General features: G+C 45.6%; 1 long non-coding RNA gene across 1 annotated transcript in view; it reads right to left on the bottom strand.

The window, feature by feature from the left end:
- Positions 1-4,100: 4,100 nt before the first annotated feature.
- The window catches only part of LOC128108215 (uncharacterized), a 36,784-nt gene continuing 23,988 nt past the window's right edge, over positions 4,101-16,896 (bottom strand). Inside the window, exons 5-7 of the long non-coding RNA XR_008217364.1 lie at positions 7,283-7,496; positions 6,651-6,773; positions 4,101-6,368 (exon numbers count right to left, since the gene is read on the bottom strand). This is a non-coding gene — a long non-coding RNA (uncharacterized LOC128108215). The remainder of the gene's footprint in view (positions 6,369-6,650; positions 6,774-7,282; positions 7,497-16,896) is intronic.

The following is a 16,896-nucleotide window of genomic DNA, read 5'->3' as shown; positions in this document are numbered from 1 at the left end:
TGTCAAATGCATCTCTGGGATACCAGGCTAAAGAGCAAAGCGGGGACATTATAGAAAGGCAAGGCTGCAGAATTCGTCGTTGTAATGGTGCTGGTGACATCTGAAGTAGGTGCCCTGGAGCAAGCAAAGACTTGAGTCTTGGGATGGGAGCCAGGGATTTGTGATATACAACAAGGCAAAGCTTGATGGGATGGATTCAGCAGCTACCGAACAGTCCTCCTCCCAATGAATCAGTTCACTGGTACACAGTGGAATACCCAAAGGGATCAATTCCCAGATCCTGTGCAGTGGCACAAGGACACAGAGGCAGCAGGGGGAGGGTACCCTTCCACACAACATCCCCAGATGGGCCCAAAGAAAGAAGGTGGAAGTCGCACCCCATCAGAAATCAAGACAGAACTCAGCATCCTGGCTACCAGGAACACAACTGAGAAACTGCACCAACCATAAGCAGCCATGACCAAGCCCATGGTCTGGGAAGAAGACAAGATATTCTGCAAAAATTTCAGTCTGGTCCTCACCACACCTCCTATACAGATTTACACAAGGTTGCCAACATCCCATGGAGGAACCAGTCCCTTACCTACCTTAGGGACAGAAACACAATGGGTGGACATAAGTAGGTGGTGATAAATACCAAGACTAAAAGGTGAGAAGCCTGCTTCAAAAGCTAGGATTCCCAAAGAAGAAGAATTAGAGCCATCCATGAATTCTTTAGAGATTTATTTATTTATTTATTTACGGATAATAAATCATAAAGAATTTAATTTAAAATAATTATTTGCTATGCATGCATTTTACTATATTAAAAATTAAAACAAATTTGCAGATGAATGGGTTATATATGTTTGTTCACTGAAGGACATAGAGTATCTTCAATCAATTTTATTTTTTATGTGTATGAGGATTTTGCCTGCACATATGTCTATCACGGGTGGTACCCACAGAGTCCAGAAGAGGACATCAGATGCCTGAAGAGAGCAATAGTTACAGATGGTTGTAAGCCACCTTGTGGGTGCTGGGAACCAAACCCAGGTCTTCTGCCTCTGCAAGAACATGAGGTGCTCTTAACTTCTGAGCCATCTCTCCAGTCCCACCCACCCACCCCCAATGGATATTAAAAATAATAATCACCTAATAAAGTTCATGCTGGCTAGATTAGACTTAGTTTTCTGAAAAATGAAGATCTCTAAGGAAAATGAATATTCGAGCCACCTTTTAAAATGGAGAGCTGAATTTATTTATTTTTTTGGTTGTTGTTAACTAAGATTAAACAAGAACAGATTTCACATTTGGCTCTGTCTAACATCCTGAATAATTTCCATTATTCAAGAAGCTAATAAAAACATTTTTTGAGGATTTTTCTTACTGAGTTATGATTTTTCTCAGACACCATTGGACTTCCTGGTTCTTGGGAGTTTAATGTAGTTCATTTATGACATATGAGTTTTCAACAAGTGTTCTGAAAAGAGAGAGCACATCTTACAGAAGAAAGGATTGGGAAGCTACTAAACATTAACATTGGAAAGAGAGGCTACAATCTTTGGCAAAAGAGAAGTGGTCAATGTCGGTTAGTATTTGTTTGCGCATGTGAAGAAGTTGGTTCAGACATTGATGTGAGTCTCAGAAAGAACTCTATTCTTAGAGCCTCCTGTGAGATTTCTGCTCCTCAGCCAAGAGCAAGAGCCATGATACAGCGGGCCTGTCAGAGAGAGGCATGTGGCCACAGTGAGTGTGCTTGGCCCATCAGAGGCCCACAAAGACAATAGTCTGGCTGCTGGGTCCACAGAACTAACCAAGCACCCACTGTGAGGATCCCCAGGGGTGAGGAGGACCAAGGATTCTCAGACAACTCAGCCAGAGCATCAGGCAAGGGCAGCTGAAATTCAATTAGATGCAGGTCCTGTAGTTGGTCCCTTTCCAGAGAAGGAAACTGAGGCTTAAAGCAGCAGATTACCCCAGAAGGTCCCAAAGGCTGGGGGTGGCCTGAATCTCTTCTCTGTATATGGCATTTAAGCTGTGGCCACTCTGAGTCGGGGCCCTGTCTGGTCCTTGTCCTTTGTGCCTCTTATACCAGGCTTCACTGCGCCCAGAGTTATGGTAGAAAGCCACAGGCATGTAAAAGCTCTACAGCCATGTTTTGTTTTGTTTTGTTTTGTTTTTTAGAGATGCCATGAAATTACTTTGGGCTGGTGGTATTTAAACTGCTAGAGTCTCATTTAGGTTCGTTTTCAAATATATCCTGATCCGCTGGTGGACAGCGCAGCAAAATCCAATTCCTATCATGGATATGAGGTCTGAAGGAATCAGATAGGACTGCACGTCCTTCACCCATGGACCATCTAATTCAGGATCTTTTAACTAGTCAAGAAGTACCAATGTAGGCCACACAAACATCTTGGAAAACAGTAGCAGAGAAAACAGACACCCACTGGACACCAGGGAAGAGGCGACATCTGCGAGGTTTAGAACCAACATCTTCCTCATCAGTCACCTGCCATACAGATCACTATTAGTGATTTTCAATAAAATAAATTTCACAAAATCATATAACTGAGACAGAGATTAGCAAGAAGACAGTAAGATTTTTTTTTTAACTGCTAATGGCTCACCATGAGATTTCAACCAACTTAACTTAATTTTCCAGAAAATTCTGTTTGATGAACCCAAAATCATAGGGTCATGGAACATAATCAGAAAGATACATTTTAAAGCTATAAACCTTTTCATAGAAAATGAACCCCTGGGGTTCCCAGTGGGTTCGCTCATGATCCACTACAATAACTCACCCATTATCTACAGTTTAGGTTTTTATTTACAGTCAATCATACTGTAAGAACATGACACAGGACATTTCAGAAACAATCTGATTATAACTTTGAACTGTGTAGTGTTCTGAGTAGCAAGATGTAATCTCAGACCTTCTTACTTCTACCCACCCAGGATGGTAATCATTCCACTGTTCAACATATCCATGCCATATACATTACTTACCTGTTAGACACTTAGTAACAATGTTAGCTATCAGATTGATGGTTGAGGTGTCACAGTACTTGTGTTCAAATGACCCTTATTTCATTCAGTAATGACCCACAGTGGGAGATCACTGATGCTAGCCATCCAGGTATGACAGCAAAGCCGAAGAATGAAAACATAATATATTAGTCAAGGCTCTTTAGAGGAACAGAACATATATTTAGAGGAACAGAATATATATTTTATATATTTTATTATACATACATATATACGTATATATGTATTATGTAAAGGGGATTTATCAGAATGGTTTTCAGGCTGTGATCCAGCTAATCCAACAATAGCTGTCTACCCATGGAAGTTTCAAGGACCTGGTAGTTGTTTGGTCCACGAGGCTGGACGTCTTAGCTGGTCCTCAGTTTACACTGGAATTCCAAAGAAGTAGGCTCTAATGCCAGTGAAAGAATGGACTTACTACCAAGGACAAAAGCAAGCAGGCAAAGAGGAACATTCCCTCTTCCATGTCCTTTATATAGGCTTCCAGCCAAAGGTGTGGCCCAGTTAAAGGTGGATCTTCTCACCTCAAAAGATCTGGACTAAAAGTGGGTCCCCACTTCAAATGATTTAATTAAGAAAAAAACCCACAGGTGAACACAGCCACTTGGGTTTTAGTTAATTCCAGATGTAGTCAAATTGACAACCAAGAATAGCCATCACACATTACATATTTTGACAGAAAGAGACCAAGTTCACATACTTCTATCATAGCTTGTTGTCACTGATTTTTATGAATTTTTACTGCATCTGATTTATGAGTTAAACTTTATGTAGGTATGCAGGAGGGGGTGCCATCCTGATTTTTAGTTATCCATTGAGACTCTGAAACATACTTCCTGTGGACCAGATGGCAGAAGGGTACAACTACACATAAATCCATGCCATGACTTCGCAAGCTCCACCCCTCTATTAGGTATGTGTGTCCTTGCTTCTTGCAGCATTATCTGTAGAGCCCAACCATGACCATGAGTGGAACTGAGTCTAAAGATGCTTACCAGCTGATTCTAAATGGCACCTCAGCTCCAGCAGCCCACCCAGCCCTCCCCTCTTTCCTGGATAAGCTTAAGCACATGTCTTGTTTCTGTAGAATCAGCTAAGTTCACCACCTGCCTCAGGGCCTTGGCATCTGTCCCCTTTTCTACTATCATGCCCCGCTTTGCCTTTTTTGTGGTCAATGCCACATTATTCAAGTCCTAAGTCATCTGTTTCCCTGTCACTGTCTACCTTTACCCCTCACAGCAGAGGTCAAAGACCAGAATTATCTCTGTTATACCAGTTGGTTTCCGTTTCATTCAAATACCTTTTGAACTCCATCAAGATTTTCAAGAGACAATGCACAGTGAGGAGGGTCCTTTGGAATGGCAAAATGCTCCACAATTAGCCAATAATGCTTTCCCTAACATCCACCCAACTATACTTCCCACAGTGGCCCAAATGGTTGCTTTGATTTTGTATGAATTTTAAGTCAATTACAAAATACTTCTTCCATTTCCCCTACCCAAGTACATTTCAAATTCTTTTGGATAAACCTTTTAAAGTTGGTTGTTGTTGTTACTTTGTTTTGTTTTGTTTGTCTTCCTTAAATTCAATACTGAATTTATTTCTCAAAAAAAAAAAAACCTTTAATGTTATTGTATTGCTACCTTATGAATTAGATTGGGAGACTCCCTGAGAGAAAAAATAGAGATTGGAAAGCTCTTGTCCAGCTTCTCCTGAAGCTTCTGTTGCCTGGTTTTCTTAATCACAAACAAAAACACCATCAGTTTAAAAATAAGATGGGACATTAATAAAATACTTGTTTGCACAAAATTTTATGCACTGGATTAGCAGATAAAGCTCTGTTTGAAAAAGAGTATTTCTCTACTGAGAACATTTAAAGATCTTCAGAGAGAATACCTTCGAAAGTTGTCCCGTCTGAAAACCTGGCACACACCTGTCCAATCTATGATCCTCCCACCTGGCAGCCCCTGTGGACTCTGGGAGGAAGCACAGAGTTGGCCACCATGGTATCGGATGCTTAGTTTTCTTCACACCTGAGGAGTGATTTGCCTTGATTCAACCACTGAGTCAGAGTTGAGAACTTCAGCTGGGAGAGACAGCATGGGCAGGGATCCCTTTGTTTACAATATAGCTGCAGTAGATGCAACAGAAATGCTAGGACACTGCCAGGCTGGCCAAGGGACGTGCTGGAGACCTTGCATGTTTGCCGGAGGCAGGGGAGATTAGGGGTAGGTGTGTTCAGACATGGGTGTAAATAGGAAGAGTGGACAGACCCAGGCAACCAAAGCCAGGAAAAGGCACAAAAAACCATGAAGGGGACAAAAAGCAACCACCAGGGTTGCCTGCAGACCTCCTCAGTGTCCAGCCAGAAAGGAACTTTAGAGGTCATGTCACCAGCTTCCGACTCACATATGGACAGAACAGACTCAGGGAAAGGAAGTGTTCATTCCGAGTCTCACAGTCCCTTCATTGTACGGTTATGTGTGAAAATGCAGAGTCCTTCTCAGCTACCAGGATGTGATGAACAAAGGCAGACAGGCTGAGCAGACAATGGTATCCATGTGGTCAGGCACACTGGCCTGTGTGGGCTCTTCCCAACTCACACGAAAGGCCACAGAGGAGCAGAGGACTGTGTTGAAGCACACAGAGAATGTCTGCCCCGTCAGCTGATGCAGATCAAAGGGCCCCCAACCCAGGCACCCTTTCATCAGGAGCCCCCGAAAGTCATCAGTCCACTCCAGGGAACCCCCAGGTATATGAACATCTATGTTTCCTGTTTATTCACTGTCTTCCATTCCCTGAACTTGCTGTGCCCACCCTCTGTCCCCAGCCAGCTGTTTATCTACACTGGATCATTGCTGTGTGTGATTGCATTTGTTATGTTCTCTGGGTTATCCCACTGCCTCTCAAATCCCTCATAGTGAAGACACTTCCAAGTGCGTTTTAATTTCCAATTCATTGGGAACTGTTTGGGTTTTGGTTTTGTACTATAAAATAATCTATTTCTAGAAAAGACAAATGAAAACAGCATGGAAAATGCAAAGTCCAGCTCCTGATAGGTTCAACAGTTATGAGTCACTCCATCGAAATGCTGCAAGAATTCTAAGAGACTTAGCCTCAGTTTCCCTATTACAAGCCAGTGACACCCATCACCAGTCAGATGACCCCCCCACCCCAGGAGCATGGACTGTCTCACAGCCTTTCACCACATACCTGGAAGCCCGACCCTGCCCAGGCCACAGATGGGAAGACTCAAGACTGAGGTCATGGATTCTCATACCACTTGTGCTGACAAACGCCTCAGCTGTTCAACACCCCTCAACTTCAGCTCCGTCCTGGTAACCAGCATGGAGAAACCCAGCAGTCACAAAAGTGAACTAGCAAAAGAAGGACCACAGCAGCCAGGGGCAGCAGGGAGAACGTGGACAACCTCATCAGGGTGCACGAGAGAAAGAAAGAGCTGCCAGGCTGTGAGTGTATACACAGCCGCACAGGCGCGGCATCCTTTGAACCGCCATGGGCCCTGGTGTCAAAGCAGTCAGCCTGGGGCTGGGTCCTGGTCCATCTGTAACAGCCCCTTAATCCGCCAGCCCCACCAGACCCAGACTCAATGATACCTGCCCAGGCCCTCCAGCTGGCAGAGAGCTCCAGAAGAAGATGGCAGTTCACACACTTCCACAGCCACCCAACAAGGCGCATGCTCCTGCAGAACTCCCAGAAGTGTAGTCAGGTAAGAAAGCCTAGCACAGAAGACAGAGTTGGAGTGAAGTGGCCACATCCAGTCCCCTCACACCAATGACCACTGCAGTTTTTCCAGGGCCTTGAGGGGCGTCCAGGGCAGATACAGCCTCCCCAAATGATGATGACCTCCACAGGGACAGGGTCCTGCTTCCCCCTCTCTCCTAACACCAGACAACCATCTGGATCCAAGTCACAGACACTTGCACTGAAATGCAATTTCCCAGAAGTACTGACCCTTTCTGGGGCCCCAGTCCTGTTGCCAAGACTAAAATTGTCACAAAAGCTGTCACCTGAACTGTTGAAAGAGTGTTGAGGGCAAATCAGGGGCACCAAGGGATTCCTTTCTACCTTCTAGACTACTGCAGGAAAAGGATGTGGATGCTTTGTGTCTTAAGGGACATTAATGTCAGGTTGGGGATGGGCTAGACTACTGTCTCTGATTCCACTGAGCCTGAGGTTGCTCTGAACTTTCCCACGATCAAGTTGCTCCGTGAGTCTGACCACATACCCACGCCTACGTGTGCTCCCTCTACTGCACTCCTGATGACCTGCTCACAATCCCAGTCAAAACCTCCTCCTTTGGGTGAGTCTCACTTCGCCTTCCAGATGTTTACGTGGGTGGCCGCTGCTATTGCCAAGACAACCACACTGTCACAGGCCATTCAGACATTGACGCGGCAGACGTGTTCTACTGCATGGTGGTGAATCAACATTCTCTGTTTCTGAAACAAAGTGAGGAAATTGAATATCAGAAACTGCTAAGGAGCGGGAGGACTGAGGAGAAATGCCTGAGAGGTGACTCATGGGGCCTTCATTCACTGTGGCACAGACCTACATTAACCCTATGATGCCAACCGAGAACTAGCCGCTTCAGCAGCAGGCAGCAGGTCCTGACGGGGATTTGGGAGCCAGAAAACAGCATCACCAAGAAGTGAGAGTTACAAACCAGCAGCCACTCCCCAGACACTCCATCTCTTGTCTACAGTGATCCCGACAGACCCAACTGTGATGGGTCTCTGTAATGCCTAATGAAATCATTCTTGCAGACAAATCTTCCTTCAGCACTGTGACGACCTCTGCAGATCTTGAAGATTTCTTTCCAATGGCTCTTAAACAGGGATTCCCCACAGACCACATTTCATGAGAAAAAAAAAAAAAAGAAGCACCTTTTCCCAAGATCAGTGACAGACCTAAAAGTCCTGAACATTTGTCTACATTGGATTAAAACTCAGGATTCTTTACCCAATAAAAGGTGCCTCTCCAATAAAAGAACAAGTGCATCTGTGTACATATCCTATACTCGATTGTTTGGGGGATGTTGTTCCAGACCCCCTCTCACCATCCCACCATGGAGTCTCACGAATTCTTTACCTGCAGTGCTCACTTTGGCCTTTGGCAGATCAGCCATAGGTGCTTATTGCATGCACTACATAGGGCAATCAAGCATGCCAACCCTCAGCATCCGACCATAGAGAGAAGAGCTGAGGTCACTCTCCATTGCCAAGCAATAGTCAGACATGGAGGCCAAGACACTACTGTGCAGCTACCTGGTGCCCATCTCCCACTGCTCGGAGGAGCCACCATGGCTGGAGGTGGCAGTTAAGTGATCTGTGGAACTGGAAAAACTGAAGAGACTGTTCCTTCTGGAGGCAAGGAAGGGCACCAAGGATTTCATTTGGGGATGGTTGTCTCCTCACAAATCATCCCCTGGGGCCGCAAAGCTGAGTTCTGCAGGCCCTAGTAAATGTTCTCTTCCATACTGGCAGTCCCTAGCCACACGGTCTAATTTTACTCCACACCTCCTAAAAACCCACAAATCTCTGGGGGCCCTTTCTGTGGCTCCCACGACCACCATGACCCCTCTCCCTATTCTTTACCCAAACCCCAGCTCTAAGAGAGTATGGGAGAGGACTGCAGACACACAGAGACTGGGAGGGCTGCAAGCCACAGGCTCCCCAACCACACACGTGACCTCAATGAGCTGTGCTTTGAATTGCCCTCAGAGTCTCAGGGTCCTTACAAGAAGCGGAAATGTCAGTGACACCAATCTCACCACAAGCCAAAGAATGGGGCTCATGCATCCAATTGGTCCTAGGAAGCCAGCTACCAAGGACTTCCATCCCTGAGGAGGGAGGCTACTTCTCTACATTTACTTCACAGCTGTTTTTTGGGGCCTAGGTGGGCTCTCCCTGCCTCCTAGTAAAAGTAAGTCACTGAGAAAGGAAATACCTTCAAGCACAGGTGAACCAGATGTATAAATCCCCACCAGCTCTGAAATCCAACAAATAGAAAGTTCTTGACATGATGATGCCCGGCCAGGTGAGGGTTTGGCTTAAAGGACCAAGCAGACACCATAACAGGCAGTCAGTCTTCTCTCAGAGATCAGGCCTCAATTTCAGTTTCCTGAGACTTAAGCAAGCAGTTTCTGGGAGGGCCATGAACAAAAGACATAGTCCTTGCAGTAGCTCCCTTTCTGCACGAACTCTGACCGCTCATGGTTCAGCCAATTGTTTACTGTCTGGGACCCCTCATCAACTTAGAGCTTTGTGCATGAGTCAGTATGAAAGCCTGGGCCACTGATAGCCCCCACAGTCACTACATGTTAGGCCAGCCAGCCTCCATGGCAGCTCAAGGACAAAGCCTGGGACTTATCCAGGCCTGCCCAAAATTGATAACTAACTAACCCTAGCCAATTAAAAGTTACTAACATGATTGCCACTCTCATAAACCAATCCTGAATCTGTTCCTATGCAGTCTGTAGACCCCAAGTCCCCTTGCTTTAAAAACCCTGCCCCATTGCTACTTGGGGATGGACGGAGAGTCCCGAGTTAACTAGTAATAGTACAAAGACTCTTTGCTTTTGAATCGGATTCAGTCTCTTGGTGGTCTTTGAGGGACTCTGGGTACAACACAGCAAACAGCACCACTGCCCTTCCTTGAGGAGTCCCTGAACCCCTACTTTCAGCACCACAGGCTTCTGTAAATCCACAGCACATGTGCTGAGTGTCACCTGACTCAGCTTTGGGACTCTGTCACCTACCCCCATTGTTTCCAAGACCAGACCTCGATGGGTACAGTGGTGGCGAACACCAGTGGAGATCCACTGATCTGCTCAGGACAGATGGCAGGATGGACTCTGAGTTCTGAATATCAGCTCCCAGCTATTTGTTTGGGAAGCTGTGCACTTTCCAGGGACCAAAAGGGATGCTGGAGAGCATGCTTAGGCTGGCGGTGGCACTAAGGCAGAGAAAGCAGATGGCCCTTGCTACACTATCATCTGTGACAGAAACAGGGCAGCTAGTGAGTTTGGAGCAACTGGAGGTTCTGCTGATACCCTTATCTCAAGAGGCACAGCCACCTTCCAGTGGTCATCTCCGAGGCTTACACAACAGGATGGTTGTATGTGCATTTCCATTTCTGGTTGGGGCAGGAGGCTGGGAACAGGAAGGGAGCAAGTCAGGGCTGCCCTGTTGATGCTGCAATTCTAAGACACTATCTAAACAAATAAGCAATTCTTCAGAAGGAATGGTGCCGTATACATTGTTCCTTGACGTTGGGGAAGGAAAATGTAATTAGAAAATGACCAGAGAGGTGACATGAAGGACAAGGGGACCAAGACAGTCAGTGCCCTAAGACCCTGCCTACTGACGGAAAAAGTGACCAACCTTGGAAAGCCAGCTAGGAAGAGGCAGCTCCAGTGTGTCTGTCTCCAAGGCAAGTGTCTAGAAGGATCCCTTCATCTGTCCTCACCAGTTGCTCTGTGGAACTCAGGATAGTCATGGATCCTGCTGGACATCATTATAAAGAACTCATGACCACATCCATGCTCAGCATCTAGAAGGTTCAGCCCTCATTACTACGGCACTGTTATCCTCACCTGGGATTTTCTTTGAGAACAGGAGGCCTGAGCCTGATCGTCTCGAGTTTCTCGGTCCATTTTAATGTCAGACCTAGATCTCATGGTAGTGCTAATGATAGAGGATACTTTAAGGTGCTGTGGTGTGCCTTAAGTGACATAACAGAGCATTAAATTTGATTAACAGCATTTAATCTAAGACTGGCATGCATGTTGTATGAAGAGACAGCAGACTGGATATAAATTAGGGTATGCATTCATTTTTAATAGGAATCCTGAGAGCTCTGGCTGTTTCTACTCCCCAACTCCCAGAGGGCAGGGGCTTTCCAGAAGACTCTGGACACAGCTCAGGATTGTGCATGGCTGGGGAGCTGCTGAGTGAAAATGTCCTAGAAGTTATATTGTGTGTTTCTTAAAGACCCTAGGGACTTTCTGCACAAATCCTTCCTGGATGGGGAAAAACAGGTCAGGTGGCATGAAGGAACAAGAAACCAGGCAGTCATTTTAGAGAATGAGCCACACTGCTTCCTCAGCTCAGGCCTTTCCATTCACGCTGCTCTTCTCGCATGGGAAGTGGCTCTCTGTGAACGCAGGCTCATGTGGACTGTGGAAACTAGTGATGGCTTGCCCTGCCCAGCCCCTCTCAAGGCCCCCACTTTCATGTGATGGCTTCAATTACAATAAGATTATCCCTTACCTACTCCTGTGTTCCTCTGCCACACAAGCCAGTCACAAACCAGCTCAGCAGTTGGCATTCTTGACACCACCATACCCAGCCACACGGTCCATCCAGGGGACCTGCTCAGTATGCAGGTCACTCCATTTCATCCCATATCTGAGCTGTCACTGCCATCTCTGGCTGCACTCCTGCATCTCTGACTGGCCAAAGGAGATAAGCCCGTGCCCGGTCTCATGGAGAGACAGACAATAATTACAGAAGTAACAAACAGGCCATGAATTGGAGGGGCATCAGGAATTACATGAATGGGGGGTCCAGAAGGGCCTCTTCTTATACCTGCAGTGGATAAAAACATAGCTATTAGGTCACAGAACCCACGCAGTCCTGACCATCTGCATGCAGGTTCGTTTTGCCCTCCAGAGTCTACCCCAAGACCTCATTATTATCACTGTTCTCACCCATGGCAGCGGTGAAATCGATGGAGGAGGAGCAACAGAAAAGTGACCAGGTGCCATTGGAATACCCAAGGCAATACTGCATGAGTTGGTGAAAGCCTGAGGCTGATATCCTGCCAGAAGTATCAATCACTCTGCTCTCAACTAGAAGCTTCTAGAAATCCAGTGTCCTCCAAGCATGAGCTGTTAAGTGGGTAGCATTTCCTCCAACTTAAAAGCTCCTATCCTGGGGTGAGCAGATACACAACTTACAAGGCTCAGAAAAGTCAGAAAACTAAATAGTCATAAGTATTAAGAATCTGCCAAGCAGCCTGCAGAGAGCGCTAGAGACACAGCTTTGCTAAGTGTCACTCATGCTAGAGTGGGCTCCCCAATAATGCAGCTGCCCTTGAGTCACCTCTGCTCCTGGTGGTAACTCACTCATCCTCCAGGCTAAAGTCAGATGGGGTCATTCTTTGGTCTGTCATCAAGGCCTTATCTGAAGTAAATAGACATTATTTCTATCTCCCCCAGAAGTCATGTAACAGGTCCTTAGCATAATGGCCTCCTTGCAGGGCAGACAAGCTTTCTGTTACTGTGATAAACATCATGACCAAAAGCAACTTAGAGAAAAAGGGGTTTAATTCATCTTACAGGTTACAGTCACTGAGGGAAGGAACTCAGGGCAGGAGCTTAAGACAGAAACCAAAGCAGAGATCCTGGAGGAATGCTGCTTGCTGGCTTGCTCAGCTACCTTTATCATACAGCCCAGGCCAAACCCTAGGAATGGCACTGCCTGCCTTGGGAGGGGCCCTTCTACATCAATTGGCAACTAAGAAAATGCTGCAAACATGGTCACAAGCCAATCTGATCTAGAAAATTCTCCAGGTGAGGGCCCCTCTTCCCTGGTGACTCCAGGTTAGTGTCAGGTTGACAGTTGAAGCTAACTATGACACCCACCAAAGAGAACATGGCAGAGGACCAACACTTTCAAAAGAGTGCTGAGAAGTCACATTCCTAAACTGACTTTCCTTCCCCAAGCAGTCATCAATTGCTCCTTCCCAGAGCAGTCATCGATTGCCCCTCAGCTAGGGATGGAACTTCATGAGTGTTTCACCATCTATGCTGGAATTTTGGCTGGCTTGATCTGGCGCAGGTCTTGTACATCCAGTCACAGCTGCTGTGAGTTCAAGTGTGCCATGGCCCCGTCATCCCCAACAAATACTACTTCACAACAGTCATATACCTCCTCTGCTCTTAGAATCTTTCTGCCATCTTGTAGTGGGTAGCCATTCCAGCTTTGATCTGGAAGTTCCAACCCCCATTGAGACTTCGGCAACTGTCACGCCTACAAGGCGGGGCCAGGAGAGGCGCCGGGGGACCCTAGATCTGGATCAGCGGGCGCACTCTGTTGCGGGACCCTGGACTGGAGAGGTGGACCGAGCAGAGCTCCAGAGAACACTGCTGGACTGTGATACACCTTCCCCAGACTCCGCGACCTACCTATTCCTTAATTTGTAAGTTACGCCATTAAATAAATCTCCTTTTAACTACGTGGAGTGGCCTTAATAATTTCACCAATACCATCTCTTCCAAAACGTTCCTTGGGCTTTGGGTGGAGGGGTATAATATAGATGTCCTTTTAAGAACTGAGAAGTGCATAGTCTCTTATTCTCTGCATATTGACCAGTTGTGGATTTCTGTATTAACTTCCATTTACTGCAAAAAAGAACTGTCTGTGATGGGGAAAAATAAACTAATCAAATGCCAATATTATGAAGGCGGAAAGAATAATGGAATGTGAAGGGTTAAGGTGGGGAGAGGAGCACAGGGTAGAGAGAATATAGGGAGGGGCAATTACCACTAAATGCCTTTAAAAAGCTATATGAAAACCTTCTACTATAGAAGCTTCCTAAGATACATTGATATGCATATTTAAAATGAGTTTTAATTGAGTTACCCTATAAAGAATGGAAGGATGCCTCTCCCAGCCATCACAGGCTATCAAATAAAAACCCTGTGCTGAGTACAGATTACTTCCTTTTAAGTTGTTAGTCCATGAGGTCCCACACCCCACCAATACTATAGGCTATTGTCATTGCTCTTGGTCATCCTCCATAGTTTCATGGTGAGACCCTATTGATGAAGATACCATGTTCTTGAATGTCTCACAGGACATGGAGAAATCAATCTGGTGTTGCCTTGGAAGCTTTGTCCTTACTGGCTAGCATTCCTAGTGCTGGAAGTTTCCATGCATGCCACTGGGGGAGAAAACCAATCACCAATCTCACCAAGTTGTGAACCCTGTTAGCTACAGTAACAACTGGCCTGGCAAGATATGCCCCACTAGTCCAGTAGTGGCATGTGGCTAGAAGCATGAATATTATGGAAATAACGAACCACTTTATCTTTGCATATAAATCCACTCCACAAGACAGAACTCAAACCTGGTTCTATTAACTGGGCAAAATTATACTGGGTGACTAAGCCATATTCCCCAGGATAGAATCTAATACTATTATCCTGTTAAATGGGCATGGTACTAAAGTGCCCCCTAAGCTCTTAATCCTTTGATAATTTCATATTTGTATACAATAAAACATGATTATATCTACTCCCACCCACCCCCAACTCTTCCCAGATATCCCTTGGCATGTCAAACTCTCAACTTTATGTTGTTCTCTCTCTCTCTCTCTCTCTCTCTCTCTCTCTCTCTCTCTCTCTCTCTCTCTCTCTCTCTCTCTCTCTCCCTCTCCCTCTCCCTCTCCCTCTCTCTCTCTCTCTCTCTCTCTCCCTCTCTCTCTCTCTCTCTCTCATAACCCACAAAATCCACTAAGTATTGACCATAATTGCATGAATGTAGGGCTATCCACATACCCAAAAAATGATTCTCCCTCCCCCAGCAGCTGTAGCTCCTAAGAGCTCCTTAGTTAGGAGTGGGGCCTCTCAAACTCCACCCCAATCTGTGCTATAATTTTTGCTGGCTTATCCAGTGGAAGTCTTGTACAGGTAACCTTAGCTGTTGAGATGTATGTGCATAATAATATCCATGGTATGTCCAAAAGACAGTATTTCACAGCACTCCTCTGTGTCCTGCAGCACTTCCGTTCTTTCTGCCTTCTCTTCCACAATGGCCCCTGGGCTTTGGCAGAGAGGTCAATAAAGATGTAGCATTTAGAACTGAGCCCTCACTTGAAGTCACTTATTCTCAGCACTTTGACCAGTTACGAGTCTCTGTAGTTTTAACTGCTGCCCACTGCAAAAAAAGAAGCTTCTGACCAAGGTTGAAAACAGCCCAGGTCTATCAGCATAAACACAAATATTTAGAAGGTAGCTTGACAACATGGCTATTTAGCAAAATAATAATAGTAGGTTTCACCTCGGGGACTATGACTTCACCAGCCACAGATTTTGACCAGGTTTACAATAAATTCCCTCTTGTGGAGCAGGGCTCAAGTCCCATCAGAAGGTAGTTGGTTAGCCCATGACATCTATGCCACTATGGCAGCAGTGAACCCCCAGAAGTTCAGTATGTGGCATGTAGGGCTCACAGCTGGGAAGACCACTGATGTCTTTTCTCCCCAAGCAGCCTACACGACACTTTCCAGCACATGAGAGCTAGCCCCTCCCTGGTTAACCCATCTGAGACCTAGTATTAAACCTCTTTGCTTTTCTTAAATTTGGGGTTGTTTTTAATTTATTAAACTTTATTATAAATAATTTGAAAAATAAAAAAAATACCATGGAGCAAAATTAACCAGACCCAAAGTCTATGCATCTCAATGAACATCTAGACAGTGAGAACAGCCATTCTGGAGCTGTGTAGCTTCACAGTGGATTTCACACTTTCAATACCAAATATATTTTTATGCACTTATCCACCACTAAAAAAAATATGAAAAACCTGTGATAGAGTTGAAACTAGAAAAACAAGTAGCTTTATATCCTCTTTCGGGACTCATGTGTCCATCACCTGCACTCAAGCCTTCCTCATTCCCTAACATTTGCCCTTTCTTGTTCTCCTTCCTACATGTTATGCTGTGCCCACATGCACATTTGTCTACATACATATACACATTATAGGCCAGGATTTGCATACAAGGGAGAGCATGCTTTTTTTTTCAGAAGTTATGTGGCTTCACGTAAGATTATACATACTAAGTCCATCCATTTTTCTTGCAAGTTTTGTGATTTTTATTTGTTAGAGCAGAATAGCATTCCATTTTATATATGTACCAGATTTTCATTGTCTATTCATCAGTTGGTTCTATTTCCTGATGTAGTGAACATATCCGCAATAAACACAGGAGTACAAATATCTCTGTGGCAGGGTTTGGAGTTCTCTGGGCGTATTCCCAGGTGTGAAATAGTTAGGTGAGATATGGTAGCTCCACTTTTAACTTTTTGAGTAATCTCCAAAATGATTTCCATAATGGCCATGGTAATTTGTACCCCACATACAGTAGATAAACCCCACCTTTCTCTCCACATCCTCTGCAACATTTGCTGTCACGTTTCCTGATTGACAGCCACTCTGACTGAGGGAGGGTGGTATCTCAAAGTAGTTCTAATTTTCACTTCCCTGATGGAAAAGTCCAGGGTCACCTATCCACAAGAGGAAGCCGATCCCTTGGGGAAGGCAGCCACTGGGAGGCTGCTTTAGAGAAAGGTGAAGTAAAACCAGTTAGAGAATAACCCAAGGTGTGCACAGACAAAGGGATGATTTCCTGCCCACTGCATGAAGGGTTCCACCACACTCTGAAGGAGGTACCTGACTCAACTGAGTGCCTGGGGCTCACCCAGGAGGTTCTTCTCTCCTAAGGCCCCAAGTTTAGGGTCCCCCCCCCCCGCTGCCATCTGAACCCATTTCATCCCGGACAACCAGCCTTCCCTGGACACACACTGCAGCCTCTGTCTCTACATGCGAGGCCTTCCTGTCTCCTCACCAAATGAAGTCCTTTAGCACAATGTCGGCTTGGCAAGTGTGACTGATCAGCTAATGTGTTTAAAGAGTGCATGTGAAGTCATGGAACTCAGAGAGCAGCACAGGCATGAGGTGGAGGACAGGCTGGTTCTCCCCCACAGCACCTCCAGGCTGAGCTCTGTTGAGGGCGGCAAGTGTACTCGGTCTATTTTCTTGTTTAGTTTTTGTA

The sequence above is a fragment of the Peromyscus californicus genome, unplaced genomic scaffold, assembly GCF_007827085.1.
Source record: "Peromyscus californicus insignis strain IS unplaced genomic scaffold, ASM782708v3 Scaffold_13__1_contigs__length_99412109, whole genome shotgun sequence".
In the NCBI taxonomy this organism is placed as follows: Eukaryota; Metazoa; Chordata; class Mammalia; order Rodentia; family Cricetidae; genus Peromyscus; species Peromyscus californicus.
Note: the sequence above shows the minus strand (reverse complement) of the source record. Positions and strands in the feature narration are given on the sequence as shown.